This window comes from Petaurus breviceps, unplaced genomic scaffold (assembly GCF_028583685.1).
Source record: "Petaurus breviceps papuanus isolate PSGF00001 unplaced genomic scaffold, PetGlider_PUasm1.0 90808, whole genome shotgun sequence".
Classification (NCBI taxonomy): Eukaryota; Metazoa; Chordata; class Mammalia; order Diprotodontia; family Petauridae; genus Petaurus; species Petaurus breviceps.
The window spans coordinates 11,932,180-11,949,013 of NW_027187349.1; the positions used below are offsets into that span (position 1 = coordinate 11,932,180).

The 16,834-nt window shown below is 37.9% G+C and overlaps 1 protein-coding gene across 1 annotated transcript in view; it reads left to right on the forward strand.

Annotated features, from left to right (window-relative positions):
- The first annotated feature begins 9,634 nt into the window (after positions 1 to 9,634).
- CCR6 (C-C motif chemokine receptor 6) overlaps positions 9,635 to 16,834 on the forward strand; it is a 37,867-nt gene continuing 30,667 nt past the window's right edge. The window contains exon 1 of the mRNA XM_069070567.1: positions 9,635 to 9,893. The gene's annotated coding sequence lies outside the window, so the exon portion shown is untranslated. The remainder of the gene's footprint in view (positions 9,894 to 16,834) is intronic.

Sequence of the window (16,834 nt, forward strand, 5' to 3'; positions counted from 1 at the left end):
ATTAAGCACCTACTGTGGGCCAGGCATTGTGCTAAGCACTGAGGGTACAAAGAAAGGTAAAAGGCAATCTCTGTTCTCCAGAAGCACACCATCTAATGTGGGAGAAAACAAATAAACAACTATGTACAAACCAACTATGTACAGGAAAAATTGTAAATAATCAACAGAAAGAGGACACCAGAATTAAGAGGAGTTAAGAAAGGCTTCCAGGGACCGCTAGGTGGCGCAGTGAATAGAGCACTGGCCCTGGAGTCAGGAGGACCTGAGTTCAAATTTGACCTCGGATACTTAACACATACTAGCAGTGTGACCTTGGGCAAGTCCCTTAATCCCAAATGCCCTGCCTTCAACCCCCTCCCAAAAGAAAAAAGAAAAAGAATGACTTCCAGTAGAAGATAAAAAAGGAGGAAGAGGATTCCAAGAATGGGGAACAGCCAGTGAAAATGTCCCAAGTCAACAGATGAAGTTTAAAATATAAAGGCCAATGTCACTTGATTGGAGATTATGTAGCAGGATAAGGGGGAGGTGAAGTGTAGGAAGACCGATATGGTAGGGAGGTCTATAAAGAGCTTTGAATGTCAAGTGGAGTATTTCATATTTGATATTGGAAGTAATAGGGAGCTACTGGAGGTGATTTAGTAAGGGAGTGAAATGGTCACTGCTTTAGGCAGATCATTTTGGCAGCTGAGTGGAGTTTGGACTGAAGTGAGGCAAGAATTGCACTAGGGAGTTCAACTGACTGGCTATTTAATAATTTAGGCATGAGGTGAAGAGGGCTGACACTGGGGTAGTATCAGTGTGAAAGGAGAGAAGGGGGAATATGTGAGAGATGTTATGAAGGTAAAATTGACAGACCTTTGTAATAGATTGTATGTGGGGGACAGGGCAGTAAGAATAAAAAGTTCAGGACAGCACTTAGGATGGTAGCCTGGGAAGGTGGTGGTACCCTCAATAGTAATAGGGAAATTAAAGAGAGGTGAGGTTTGAAGGGAAATAGAAAAGGTTCAATTTTGCACACGTCGAGTTAAAGATGTATGCAGGAATCCAGTTCAAGATGTCAGTTGAAGATGAGATTGGAGGTCAGTAGGAACATTAGGGTTGGATAAGTAGATTAGAGAATCCTCTAGAGCTGATAATTAAATCTAAGGGAGTTGATGAGATCAGAAAGTGAAATAGTACAGAGGGGAAAGGGAAGAATCCCCCAGGGCAGAGACTTGTGGGACACCCATGGTTAGTAGAAGTGTGCTGAATGAAGATCCAGCAAAGGAGATTGAGAAGCGTGGGAGGAGAACCAAGAGAAAGCAGGGTCAGGAAAAGCTAGAGAAGAAAGGGTATCAAGGAAGGTGATCAACAGTGTCAACTACTTTAGAGATGACAAGAAGAATGAAAATGCACATGTTCTCATTTTTTAAAAAGTTCCTTTTTAAATAAAAGGATATATGTATATATATATGCACACACACATATATGTATGTATATATATACATACCATATATATATATATACATACCATATATATATATATATATATACTATTTTATCAGAATCCCCCAATGAAGCATGTAATCGGACAAAGGATCTTGAGATCATAGGATTTAAAATTGGAAAAGATTTTTTAAATTATCTTGTCTAGTCTTTTCATTGTACAAATGAGAAACTCGAAATATGGTGAGGATGGATGTTCCTTTTCCAAATATTCATATTATTAATTATTAATTGAATTGATACTGTCCCAAGAAATGCTAGATATGTTTCTACATGTGTACAGAAAAAAACCCCCAAGGAATCAGATGTTTATCCCTGCAAAATTTCCCAGGAATCTTCAGATTGTTTATGACCAGTCTTCATTTTAGTGGATTCCCTCCCTGCCATGGAGAGTTTCAGGTAGAGGCTAAATGGTCACTTGTCAGGTTATAGTGGGGATTCCTTTCCTTTTCAGAAATGGGATGGTTACGAAGGTCACTTGAAGCTCTGACATGCTTTTATATGTGGGTGAAAAATGAAAGAATGAGTCGGATGAAGTTTTTAAAAAATTCTTATTTCTTCATCTATCACGTCAATCATTCATTCTCTCCCCATTAGTACACTTGCCACAGCCATACCTCATTGACAATGAGCTTGTCGTTTCCCACCACAGTCCCTGAGAGGCACACATTAATGATTTTAGAAAGGCAACCTACTTAGCACTTTAGTTGACTTTCATTCTTAGTGTTCTTGTTTGGCTATTACTCCTTTTTCAACAATGACAAACCAGCCTTCGCAGAAGTCATTAACATGGGCTGTCTGCTCACAAAGTTTATAGTAAGTGAGTGTAGCTCCTTCTGAGAAAGAACATTTATATTTCTACTTTTTATCTGTGTGTATGTGTATGTGTGCACGTGCATCTGTGTCTGTGTCTGTATTTGTGTTTAGTCAACGCATGAGATCTCTGGAAATTTTTTTCTGTTAAATGCAGAATAGCTGGTAAATTCTTGACTTTCTTTATAATAAATTCATTCTTCAAAAGGTGAAGAGAGTTACAAGGGGGAATTTCTATTCTATTTCTGATTCTGACCATTAAGGAGGAACTGGTTCCTGAAGGAGAAATGATAGGCACCTTGGGAGGAAGTGACTTCTTTTATTTTAGAATTTATGATAAAGGAGAAGAAATCTGGGTATAGTTTGGTAAGCATTCTAGATTTAGGGAAAGGGCAAATTTTAGAGTTTTCATAGAAAGGATAGATAGAATTCCATGGTCTAACATTCTGCAGTATGGATAAGGGATGATTTGTTCTTAAGAATGAATTCCTTTAAATTTTTTATCTGATGTTCATAGATGTATTTTATTTCATAGATGTTTACATATGTTTATAGATGTATTTTAGGTTTTTATCATTTTAAGAATGAACTTATGATGACACAAATGATTCTGAGGAACAATAATGTTTTGTATGCAAACACACCCATATACACATATGTATGTATATCAATTTGCAAAGTTTACATACTTTATCTCGTTTGAGTTTCATAACCACACACAGAGTGGGTACTACAGACATCAATACCTCCATTTTACAGATGATGATACTGAGGCTTGGAGAGGTTCAGTGACTTGAGAAAGCTAGGTGACAAAATGGACAGAGCACTGGACCTTGTGACCTGATAACCAATTTAGCTTCAGACTCCAGTTGTGTGTCCCGGGTAAGTCACTTTACTTCTTCCCGACTCGGTTTCCTCATCTCTAAAGTGGGGATAATCATAGGACTTACTCTCCCAGGGTTGTCAAGAGGATCGAATGGGATCATATTTGTAACGTGCTTTGGAAGCTTTCAAGTGCTATATAAATGTTAGCTGGCATCGTTGTTATTCTTCATCAGGTGGAATTGTCAAGATGTTGACCTAGATGCACAGGAAAATTATTCACTAGCAGAGTTTTAAAAGTGATCTGAAGAAGATGACATAAGCAAGTTGTAAAACAGCATGATCCTGTGCAAGTAGGAGTAGGAGTGACAGAGCTCGGAAGACTGGCGACGAATGCTGAGGATCACGAGAAGTGTTTTTTAAAAAACACATTATTTTGGGGTCAAGAGGAAGATCCAACTACAGATAGCACAGATTTCAGGGTAGATGAAAGAATGATAAATGTCGGAGAGAAGGCAGAACAATTTAACCCTTGTTTTGCTTCTCTTTTCTCTACCAAGGAGAATCGTCTTCATAATGGGAAGACTAGAGTAAAAATGGCAAGGGAGAGAAAACCCAAGAAAATTGAGGAAAATCATCCCCACTGGGTTCAAGTTGCCAGGCCTGAGTGACCCTAGGGTAATAATAATGGCAACAAGGATAAGGTAAACTCCTGTTTATTGAAGGTTTTGCATTTTACAAAGTACTTTCCTCCCAAACACCCTGTGAAGTGGGTAGCACAGGGATGATTATACCCATTTTACAGTTGAGGAAAGTGAGGCTTAATGAGGGGAGTGAGTTATCTGGTGCCACACAGATGGGAAGTGTTGAAGCTACGATTTGAAGCTAAGGTGTTTTGATCCCACAGGTCTCTCATAAATAAAATAGTAGATATGATTGCTAAGAAGAAAAAGAGTTATTATCATAAAAGTACTTTCTATGATTTTTTTTAGTCATGGAGAATCAGGTGTGTGAATGAGAGAAAGAAATGCTATATGAATTTTCTAAAAATAAAAATAATAAATAAAAGGAAGGGGAGAATAAGAATAAATTCTTTAGTCTAATCGTGTCGAACTCAAACAGAAATGAAGCCCACTAAACTATATATAAGGATCCCTGCAGGCCATATATTGACTGAATTTTAAAATGCAACATTATCTATGTTTTATTGGATTTTTTTTATTTTCTTAAATATTTCCCAATTACATTTCAGTCCGGTTCTAGTTGCCCTTGGGAGTGCTGTGGGCCAGATGTCTGACACTTTTGCTTTGGGCTATTAGGCGATGAACTTAACTTTGATTCCTGGTGAAATTCTAAAACCTATCGTTGACATGATGGTTTATGAATATTTAGAAAAGGAAGTGGTAATCACTGAGACCCAGTTAGCAAAGCTTCATCAAGAACAGGTTGTGCCAGACTAACCTAATTTCCTTTTTTCGTTTTTGGCAGTGTTACTAGACTGGTAGACCATAGAAATATAGTAGGTATCATATTTCTGAGTTTTAATGAGACATTTAACAATGTCTCTCCTGTTATCCTCATAGACAAGATGGAAAGCTATCACCTAGATAATCCTGCTAGCGGGAAAATTTCATAGGAGCACAGATTCAGAAGGAGAAGGGACCTTAAGAGACCATCTTATCAAACCTTCTTCTGTAAAATCTGTCATTTTACAGATGAGGAAATGAGACCAAGAAAGGTCTGTTCTTGTTGAATTACTGGACTCAAAGAATAGTGATTAACAGACTGATGCTAATCTGGAAGGTGAGTCTCTAGCAGAATGCTTTTATGTCCTATGCTCAACATTCTTTTATCAGTGACATATGAAAGTATGAATGGCATGTATCAAATTTATAGGTAACATAAAGTTAGGAGAGAAAGCTAATATGTTGAATAGTAGACACAGAGATCTTGAAAGGCTAGAAATATGAGCTAAATCTTATAAGATTAAACATAACAGGGAAAAATGTAATGTCCTAAACTTAGGTTTGAACCATCAATTATATAGGATATTCCAAAAGTCTCATTGCAGCTTTAACCCCTTAAAGCTTATTAATAGCTATTTGAACTATTAAAGGGTGGCTAGGTGATACAGTGGGTAGAGTACAGGGCCTTGAATTAGGAAGACTCATTTTCCTGAGTTAAAATCTGATCTCAGATACTTCTAGCTATATAATCCTGGGCAAGTCATTTAACTCTGTCTGTCTCAGTTTCCTTATCTATAAAATGAGCTGGAGAAAGAAATGACAAACCACTCCAGTATCTCTGCCAAGAAAACCCCAAATGGGGTCATGAAGAGTCAGACACAGCTGAAAAATGATTGAATAACAAAATGGCAGCTCTATTGAGAGTATGGATTTGACTCGGTCACCTTTCAAGTCCTTTCTAACTAAGATTCTATCACTCCCCTGATTTTTATTCTAGTGTCCTTACTCTCCAAATAGCACTGTTCTCTTTGTGTACCTAATAAGGTCCAAATACGTATCAGTCACCACCACTACTACTACCACCACCATCATCATCATCATCATCATCACTATTATCCTCATACTTATCCCCCAACTCCCATGATAGCCATCTAAAATTGTTCTCATGACTAAACTGTCCTTCCCTCTTACCTTTGCCCCTTGGAATCCATTATTTCTTTTAAGAATAAATTTAAGGTGGCAGATCCAAGATGGTAGAAAAAAGGCAGGGACTTGCCTGAGTCCTTCCAAATTCCCCTCTAAGTAACTTTAAATAATGCCTCACAATGAATTCTGGAGCTGCAGAACCCACAAAAGGATGGGGTGAAACAATTTTCCAACCCAAGACAACTTAGAAAATTGGTAGGAAAGGTCTGTCCATTGGGTCAGTCCATTGGAGTGCAGTTCAGCACTGGCTTGGTCCCAGAAAACCAGCAGCAGTCTGTGGGGGGTGACCAAATCAGCTGCAGCAGCTGAAAGAGCTCTCAGCCCACAGATGGTAAGGGGAATGGGTCAGAAGGAGATTACAGGAGTTTCTTTGCTGGCATTGGGCACAGGACTCTGTTGCATTGCTCCTGTGCATATCTGGGTTACAGTCCCATGGCTAGAAGTGCTAGCACACCAGAGATTGTAGTCACAGGAGAGTAAGGCCCTTATCACAGAAGGGCAGAAAAGAGTGCTTGTGGTCATTCACAAACCAGAGCACAGGCAAGGAAAGTGATAAACAAATCTCTTCTTATATCGTACCACCTTGGAAGAACTAAAAACTCCTAGAACTACCTCTAGCATAGCTGCACCAAAAAACCTGAAGCTAGGGACCATGACCCTTCTATCCCAGAAGCAGGGTCAAATTTAAGTATCAAGTTAAAAATCAAGAAATAGGCTGGAAAAATGAGCAAACAACAATAATAAAAAGCACTAGACTATAGAAAGTTACTATGGTGACAGTGGACGTGAAAACATAAACTCAGAAGACAAAAAGACAAAGTCAAAACAGCTTCATCCAAAGCCTTGAAGGAAAATGCAAATTCATCTCAGGCCCAAAAAGAATCTTTGGAATAGATTAAAAAGGATTTTAAAAATCAAATAAGAGAAGTAGAGGAAAAAATGGGAAAAGAAATGAGAAGGATGAAAGAAAATCATGAAAAAAGAGTCAGCAGCTTGGCAAAGGAGGCACAGAAAATACTGAAGAAAATACTACTTTAAAAAATGGAATTGGTCAAATGGCAAAAGAGGCATAAAAACCCACTGAATAGAACTCCTTAAAAAACAGAATAAGCCAAAAGGAAAAGAAGGTACAAAAGGTCGCTGAAGAAAATAATTCCTTTATAATTGGGCAAGTGAGAAATCAAGAAGCAATAAATCAAAATCAAAAGAATAAAAAAAAGAGGACAATATGAAATATCTCATTGGAAAAACAACTGACCTGAAAAATAGATCCAGGAGAGATAATTTAAGAATTATTTAACTACTTGAAAGCCATGATTAAAACAAAAAGCTAATTCAAGAAATTATCATGGAAAACTTCCCTGATATCTAGAACCAGAGGATAAAATTGATATTAAAAGAATCTACTGATCACATTCTGAAAAAGATTCCCAAATGAAAACTCCCAGGAATATTCTAGCCAAATTTCAGAGCTTCCATGTCGAGGAGAAAATATTGCAAACAGCCAGAAAGAAACAATTCAAATATTGTAGAGCCACAGGCAGGATAACACAAGGTTTAGCAGCTTCTACATTAAAGGATTAGAGGGATTGGAAGGTGATATTCTGGAGGGCAAAGGAGCTAGAATTACAACCAAGAATCACCTACACAGTAAAATTGAGTATAATCTTTCAGGAGAAAAAAGATAGATTTTTAATGAAATAGAAAACTTTCAAGCATTTCTGATGAAAAGACCAGAGCTGAATAGAAAATTTGACTTTCAAATACTAAAACTCAAGAGAAGTGTAAAAAAGCAAACAGGAAAGAGAAATAAGGAATTCAGTAAAGTTAAACTGTTTACATTCCTACATGGGAAGATGATACTCATAAATCCTAAGAACTTCCTCATTATTAGGGCAATTAGAATATAGACATACATGGAGGGCATGAGTGTAAATTCAATATGATGGGATGATGTCTACATAAATATAAGGAATGAGAAAGAAGAATGTAGTGGGAGAAGGGGGAAAGGAGAGGTAGAATGAGGTAAATTATCTCACATAAGAGACATAAAGGAGCTTATACAGTGGAGGGGAAGAAGGGGGATATGAGAGGGAGTACTTGAACCTTACTCTTATCAGAATTGGCTCAAAGTGGGAATAACATACACACTCAATTGGATATAGAATCTATCTTACCCTATAGGAAAGTAGGAGAGAAAGTGGAAAAGAGAAGGGAGGGAGGATTGGAGGAGGTGGTAGTTAGAAGCAAAACACTTTTAAGGATGGTCAGAGTAAAAGGAGAGAGAGAGAGAGAAAGAGAGAGAGAGAGAGAGAGAGAGAGAGAGAGAGAGAGAGAGAGATGGGGTAGGGGGAATAGGATGGAGGGAAATATACAATCAGTAATCACAAACCATTGTACAGCAATATTGTATGATGATCAGTTGTAAATAAATTAGCTGTTCTCAGCAAGACAGCGATCCAAGAAAATTCTGAAGGACTTATGATGAAAAATGTTGCCCATCTCAGAGAAAAATCTTATGGAGTCTGAATGGATTGTCCACCAATAGAATATATAGACTTTGAGGGAAAGAATTATTTCACTTTTGTCTTTGTATCCCCATATCCTATAATAGTACCTGACAAATAGTCAATAGTTAATACATGTTTATTGACTGACTGGTGGAGGATAGGGTAAAGAGAAGCAGATCAGTGGGAATACCCATTCCAATAATTTACCAGACAGAAATTCCTAAAGTCTCCCATGAAATGCCATCTGAGAATGTTCTAGAAGGGCAACCTCCTAGTTCCAACTCCACCTACTATAAAACTTGGGAGAATTCTGACTTCAGATTCATCAGAGTAATAATTAAGAACAAAAACAAGAATAATGACTAGTATTTATATAGCCCTCGCCGATTGTTGTTTATCCTTTGTTCTTGAAGGATGTAACATCAGGGAGGTGAGTCCATGACTTGCATATAATTGTCAAGAACTTTGACATGATTTTACTGTTGTTGAGTTGTTTCAGTTATTTCCTACCCTTTGTGAACTCATTTGGAGTTTTCTTGGCAAAGATACTACAGTTGTCTGCCATTTCCTTCTCTAGCTCATATTACAGATGAGGAAACTGAGGAAACTAAAACATGGCTAAAAAAGACTTGTCTACAATCATAAAGGTAGTAAGTGATAGAGGCAAGATTTGAACCCAACTCTTCTGAAACCAAACTCAGTGATACCATGCCTCATTCTCCACCTTTTTTTTTTTTTTTGCTTTTTGGAGGGCAATTGGGTTTAAGTGACTTGCCCAAGGTCACACGGCAAGTTTTTGTGTTAAGTGTCTGAAGCTGGATTTGAACTCAGGTCTTCCTGACTCCAGGGTGGGTATTCTATTCACTGTGCCACCTAGACATGCTTTCCACCTTTCTTTAGGGTGCTTATTCCCTTACTCCCCACTCTACTTATTAATCACTTGTTCATGTTTGTAGCTCCCTTGATGGCTAGTACCATCTATTCTCAATAGTTGTTGAATTGCATAGCCCTCCTGTTTTAAGAAGAATATTAGCACATAAAAAAGCCAAGTTATTTATGGTACTCAGTTTTTATTCCCCAACACTAAGAAGATGGGTAGATGGTAATAATCATGGTCATTAGAGCTTTTCAAAGAATTTTAGAATCATTGCATTCGACATGTAGTTTCTAAGAAGAATCAAGACCTCTCCCATAAACTGAGATTAAACATTAACATGAAAAATATTTGCATCTGAAATTGAAATTGTGAAGTTGACCTAGTTACACATCTATCTTTCCCTCCCCCACCTTATTTGTTACCTTTTTATGATCAGAGGTATGAGACTTGAAGGGATAAAACTTGTGGTGAAGTAGTTCACCACACTATCTTGTTTGCTGGGTGTAAAAATGAGAGAGAAATCACAGGAGGCTTTAGATGAGAAAGCCCCAAAATGTCCCAAGTAAAGCTATCATTTTCATAGCATAAATTCAAAAGTTCAGTAAATGAGAAAATATCCATTTACATGTTAACACTGGTTGAGAAAAGTCCGAAGTTTTAATAGAAGATCTCTGTAGAAGCGAGTCACAGACCTAAAGACAGAATTCTTTGTTGGTAAGTGGTACTTTTTACTTCTCTTTCCTTGTGGGATTTTTTTTGGTTTCATATTATTTTGAAATCTTCATTTTTGTGTGAAGTATATCATGTAAATTTATGGCTTGAAGTATACAAGTAAGTCAATTATGTTTATTGAGTATCTAATCTATTATTGGACAATATTGGGGAGGGGGATATGTGTATATGTATATATACACACATATATGTATATGTGTATAAATATATACACACATATACATATATTAATATATACACAGACACACATGTGTATATGTGTGTGTATGTAAAACAAAGGGTAAGCATGTCATGGATAGAATGCTGAATTGGGAAGCAGAAGATGCAGATTTTAGTCATGGCTTTCCTGCTCACCAACAGATAAGTTGCTTGAACTTTTCTTCTTATAAAATGAAGTTGGAATAGATTATCACTAAGTTTGCTATTCAAAAGTGAAATGGATTCCCTTCCTGGATTTTCCTCCCTGGAGGTCTTCAAGCAATAATTGGTTAACTGCTTTTCAGGCATGTTAGAGGGAGGATTTTTTTTTAAGGATGGGTTGAAATAAGTGATCATTGAAATTTATTCTGCCTCTTGGATCCAATGATTCTGTAATTATGTGCTTTAGTTAAGACTTTTTGCTGGCTCAACATTCTAGGAATCGATAATTTCACATGACCCCTGTCCTCAAGAATCTAATTTAGATAGGGCTAGAATATGTGATGGAGATTTGAGAATACCAATAAACAAATGTATAAGCTGGTTCAAATTAACACGGGGGCGATTTTGTATATATGCACATACATGGGATGTCAAGAGAAATTAGTTAACATTGGTTCCATGTGGCACATAGACACAGTCTCATTGTTTTCTAATTACATCTTTTGATAAAATAGAGATACTGAGGAATGTGGGGTAAAGCAATGATCATGACAAAGTGGGGCTGATTGTGGGAAGAGTCACAGATGTGAGGACTTTTGAGCTGAGTTTTCGAAGTGGGGAGAGATGGGAGCTGGCAGGAAGCAGACAGGAGGACACTGCAGGTAAGCAGAACAAGATGCCAGCAGCAGGTCGGGTGGAGGGTGAGAGATTTGTTAGACTGGCAGAAGCTAAGAAAGACTGTGGAAAATAGTTTTTTTTTAAAGGCAGTGAAAGTATTGATGGATAGAGCATAAAAGAGCACAGTGGAGAGAATGTATAAACATAAAAGCAACAGTGGACATTTTCATTGCACTTTGAGGTTTGCAATGTTATACATACATCATCTTATTTGAGTTTCATAACAATCCTCTGTGGTAGAGAATTAGTATCCCCATTTTATAACTGATGAAACTGAGGCTCAGAGAGGATAAAAGACTGTTCAGTTTTATGAAACTAGTAAATTTTGAAAGTGGGATTGAAATGCAAGTCTTTTTGGGCTTTAAGTCCAGAATTCTTTTTGTTCCCCACAGGCCCTATGGAGCTATATCCATAGGTATAAATAAGCCATAAATCAGCCTAAATGGTTAACATTCCCACTGAAGAGAGCTCATGTTGCTGTAATTCAACAAGGCCTGGAAAGACAAAAGCTTAAGATGGTAGACTCCTTCTCCCCACTGAAATGGAAGAAAACACCATCCATCAGGCTGCAGGTGTCTGAAACAAGCAGCAAAAATGGGCAGCAGTTAGTTCTGCCATTTCAGTAAGTGGGATTAGGGAGATATTAGTGGCCGATGTGTTACTTCAGCTACTTATTTAATTTATTTAGAAAGATTACAGTATGACCTCAGAGGTGATCTGCTTCAATCAACATGAGAATGATTTCAGAATTTAGACCTTGATCTTGAGGGATCTTACACTCTAGCATTCAAGTGTGACATCTGAGTTAATATCATTTTTTAGAACTAAACATTATAGTTTGCTATTCATTTGCAGTATTCACTATTTTTAAAAAATAAAGGCGAATATAACCAAACTGAATAGATAGGAGTGCATTTTTTCACTAAGATTTTCAGGAATCAGGTCTCTTAGCAGCTGTGCAATGCACGGTTGAGTGTTTGAGTTTTCTCCCAAAGCTAGCATACATTTATATCTCATTTATTTACTCCCTTTAATGAGCTTTTAGTGACAATAATGTGGGATAAATCTTGTATAAATTGTATTCCCCACCCCTCTGGTATAGTGTAAGCTTCTTGAGGGTGGAAATTGTTTTTTTTTTTTCTCGTGTCAGAATCTCTTGTGTTTAGCACAATGCTTAGAACATGGAAGACAAGAGATGCTTGGTGAATTGGAGTGAATTGAATTGGGAGATAGAAGAAATTAGACATAGTATCTAACATCATACAATCATATGTTTTACTTAATCTTTCCCAGATCCAGAATACAAACACCTCACTTATCACAAAGATATTTTAAACTTCAGCTTCCTGAAAGATAGACAAAAAAGATAGCAGGAAAAAGGGAGGGGACGTACATTTTTAAAAACGTGTTATAAGCATAGTAGAAATAGGTGGCACATTGTCCATGCTCTGAGACTCATATGCTTTACTTCTGGTAGAAAACTGCAGACTCTGGCTCAGAATCTATTGACTCTTACTTGAGAAACAGTTCTAATAAACTTGGCTTCTTTAGTGTCCTGGTCAATAACAGATCAGAGGCAGCAAATGAAATGGAATATGGGGACAAGATCTGATCATGAGGGAGGAAAGAGGCAAAAACTGAGAAAGCTGGCACAAGAACTCAAAACTCACATCAGGTTGGGGAAATCAATAGTGAAACTACTATGTACACCTCAATAGTGTATAGGGCACTCTGTGCACCTTGATATAGCCTTTCTCACTTAAAAAGCCTTTCAAAACTACTAGTTTCAGCTCTTAAAAAGGGGTACTTGTTATTTGAAAAAATTTTATATAGAAGAGCTAATTTTCTGACTGTCAGGAAAGAAGGCATAATTACATTCATTTAAAATGAGACTGTAAGTTATAGATCTGTTTCAGTAGAAGGAGTTTCTACACTGGGAGTTCCTTCTCACTGATAAAGTTATGGGTCCAGGCCACACCATCTTTCCCTACCAAAGTATTAGTGGTGATCCAGTCCCTAAGTTCAAAAAGGGCTACCATCAAAATTCTAAGTCAAAGCTATTGGGACAGCTCTTTTTAAAAGTATCTTCTTTCTTTACTTTTTTTTTTTTTGCTTTTTCCTTTATTATTTACTTTCAAATAAAGTAGAAAATGGTGGTAGGACAGAGTGCTTGAAGAGAGAGAAGGTATTAACCAAAGGAAGAAAGACACAGATAATGAAAAAAAAAAAGATGGAGGGGCATGTAGAAGGCAGTCTCAGCATACTAGAATAGAGCAAATAAAGATGAAAGAAGCCAATTAGTCAGTTCACAACTATTTATTAAACACTTGCATGCTTGGCATGGTACTGAGCAGAGGAAATGCAAAGATAGGCAAAAGAAGCATGAATTAGAGTGGGAAGACATCTCAATAAAAAAATACAAATATAGACAAAGCAGATGTGCTGTAATCTGAGAGGGGAGGGTGTTAACTGCTGAGGAAACAACAGAAGAAGGAAATGGGTGGTAGCCATGGAAAGTGATGGAGCAGCTGGGACAAAGAGAAATGGGGGCAATAGTTCAGATAACATCTCATCAGAACAAGTGCGGAACCTAGAACTTAGATGTATGAGTCAATTTACTTCAGAGTCAGCGCTAGCCCAAAGGATAAAGTGTAATTTGTGGCAATGCACCCCAAATTCCTTCTCCAGTGCCTTCCTCTTCCTTGTTGGCTATATCCTTCCCAGGAACTCAGGTTTCAGAGTCCCCTACCTAGTGTTTCTCCAAAAAAAGAGTAATTTGGCAAATGAATAATACCTGGTGGTGATGCTGGTAATCTTAATGTGATTAGTCTAGTCTAGACATCTCTTGAGGAAGGGGCACAGGATTGAGAGTTGGGTTTTAGTCTTTTTTTCTCCCTTTTACCACCTGTTTGACCCTGAATAACTCTCTTCATGTCTCTGGGCATCCATCAGTGTCCCCATCCGTAAAATGAAGGAACTGGACCAGGTGGTCCTTAAGGTGATTTCTTCTAGCTCTGGTAATCTCTATAAAATGAAAGACTTATTAACACAGAGCCATAAGAAGGGTGAGGAAATCGCCTGGCTTGTGGGTGAGATGCTAACCTACATACACACATACACATACGTATATATGCACATGTCTATATACATGCATTCACACATATATACTCACATTAATGCATATTATACACACAGGTGGATATGTATGCTAGACATAACACACATAAAACCCCTTCACAAACTGTCCCTAACCTATCTTTCTAGGCTTTTCCTACAGTAGTCTCCTTCATTCACTCTATATCCAGCTAAACTGACTTTCTCTCTAGTCCTCATACATTTCTAAATTTATCTCTGAATTCCATGCCAGGTGGTACTTTCCTCACTGCTGACTCATAGAATCTCTGATGTTCAAGACTAAGTATTAGCACCATCTTCCACGTAAAGCTGTTGCCGACTCTCCACCCCCAGCCCCAGCTAATTCTAGTAAATCCTTTCTTCACTATTTGGTATTTTGTAAGTAAGTATATGGGGAATGTGTATATACGTATAATATGTATGCAAATGTATGTGTACATGTGTATGTATGTATGCATGTATGTAACTACTATCTCCCTGGGTGGAATGTAAGCTCCTTGAGAGCAGTAATTGTTTCATCTTTTGTTTTTGTATCCCCAAGGCCTAGGGCAGTGTGCGGCACATAGTAGGTGCTTTTAATGAATTCTTGTTGCTTGGTTGACCATTCAATTGACTAGTTACTCTGTTGCCCCCAAATCAGCCATATGGCTGTGACCTTAAGCCATTCATCAATAAATGACCATTCTATATCATGTAGGTAGCACCTCAAATGACTTTGTCATTTATACAGAATGAAAATGGAAACCCTGAAAGTTTATGCAATCTGGGTCACTAAGGAGTACAATGAGTCAGTGGAAGGTCTAGGAATAAAATCACTCACTCAACCTATGACTTTAACCTCACTTTATTAGTAACTGAGGTTAGCAGCTCTTTGCAGCTGCAAGTCAAGAGATTTTTTTCCCTCACTTATCTTCACCTGTGGGTTTTGCAAATATCAAAGCCTGGCAAATATCTATGATTGAGGGTTTCAGAAAGAAAAGAGAGTTGTGTGGCTATCCCATTTCATACTAGTAGATACACAGATGCTTCACTGTAGCTAAAAATCACTGTCTTTGTCTATACAGTTTCCCTGGCAAAGCTTAATACTTAATTGTAAACTCAGCATGCTTTGGTCTTATTATTAGTTGGAGAACACTGCAGACTCAGCAAAGAACACTCCATTAATCCACGTGACTCATGCTCACGTAGGCCCTTCTAGAACATGGGGCAGAGGCTTCTTCATTACCGTTTTTAAGAACTTTCAAGGACTTTGCCTACTGAGGTTGGAGGGCCAGAGGCCTCTTCTGACAAAATTCACAGTTGATATGTTGCATTCTCAAACTAGAAAGATATATAATATATATCACATAATGTATAATATATAATCATATAATACATATTATATAAATTGGGTCTGGTGCCTCTCAGGGTGATATGGTACAGATGAAAGAACACTAGCTATTATTATTATTATTGTTATTCTATTGTTTCAGTTGTGTCCAACTATTTGTGACACCATTTGCAATTTTCTTGGCAATGATACCGGAGTGGTTTGCCATTTCCTTCTCCAGCTCATGAGAGATGAGGAAACTGGGACAAACAGGGTTAAATTACTTGCCCAGGGTCACACAGTTAGTAAGTGTCTGAGGCCAGATTTAAACTCAGGAAGATGTGTTTTCCTGACTCCAGGTGCAGTACTCTATTGTATCACCTAGTATGTCTAAGACATAGTGCTATATGTAGAAGACATAAAAAGGAAAAATGATAGTCTTCATCCTTTTGGAGCTACAGAATGATAGAGAATTTCTGAACAGGAAAGTAACCTTTGTCAGGGCCACGGGCTTAATTATCATATCTAAGTAGATGGTCCTCAGATCTCTTTAACCAGACTTATTCTATCTCTTGAGCTCCAGTTTCATCACATTTCTATTGGATTATTGTGTTTGTCCTTCATTTTCAAAGAGGACCATGGCATCAGGGAAATGATGACATGACTTGCAGTTGACTTTGATTTGAGTGAGGGAGGGCTGTGCAAGGTCACCAGCCTCACTTTCTCCTCCAGAGCCATCTGGATGCAGTGATCAGATATTTCGTCAAGATGGCTGGAGATGGCCCAGGATGCAGTGGGAGACCCTGGCCTTTTTAGGCTAAGGCCATTTCAAGTACTCAGAGTGAGGTAATGGTCATTTAGTGAATAGGCCTCTTTAAGAAGTGAGTCAAGGGGTGGTCCCTTTAATTAGAAAAAGAAAAAAAATCAAGCTGGAAGGGGAAGACCCTCAGGCTTGCTGTTCCAAAGAGAAACAGTTAGTATAATGGACAACTGAGAAAGCAAGACAGAGAAACCAATTATAATTTGATAGGAGTGTTTATTAACTGGCCGGTGACTGCTTCCCCAATAGGGAAGACAGCACTAAGTTTTCTGTAAGATACACTTATATAGAGTTAGGTGTTGCTAATCAACAAAATGTGGTTCCAAGGGGGGGGGGGTGTAATGCTGTTAATGCCATTTCTAGTGAAGTCTTGATTACCTAGCAAAGCCCTGGATAGAAACATAAACAGATCTGAATCTGGGGCATGTTTCTAGCAATACAGGTGAAAGTTCCCTCACTATCATGGCCTATTATGCGGTTTCCAGGGACCCTTGTAGGGGTCCCCTTCTAGAAGGTTGCAACTAGGAGGGGGCTTTGGTGTATAATTTCTGGTGGGCATTTCAGTAACCATTGGCATTCACTCTAAGCTAGGAGGTCTGAAAACACAGTCATGAAATGGAG